The sequence below is a fragment of the Triticum dicoccoides genome, chromosome 4B, assembly GCF_002162155.2.
Source record: "Triticum dicoccoides isolate Atlit2015 ecotype Zavitan chromosome 4B, WEW_v2.0, whole genome shotgun sequence".
NCBI classification, from domain to species: Eukaryota; Viridiplantae; Streptophyta; class Magnoliopsida; order Poales; family Poaceae; genus Triticum; species Triticum dicoccoides.
The window spans coordinates 161,325,793-161,326,052 of NC_041387.1; positions in this window are offsets into that span (position 1 = coordinate 161,325,793).

Sequence of the window (260 nt, forward strand, 5' to 3'; positions counted from 1 at the left end):
CGTCCGACTGTGGCATTGTTGTATTTTACTTTCTTTTCAAGACCTTTATGTGGTGTCGCTAAGACGCCCGACTGTGGCATTTCTTTTAAAGCCCTTTCTGTGATGTCGCCCCGACGTCCGACTGTGGCATTTCTTTTAAAGCCCTTTATGTGGTGTCGCTAAGACGCCCGACTGTGGCATTTCTTTTAAAGTCCTTTCTGTGATGTCGCCCCGACGTCCGACTGTGGCATTTCTTTTAAAGCCCTTTATGTGGTGTCGCT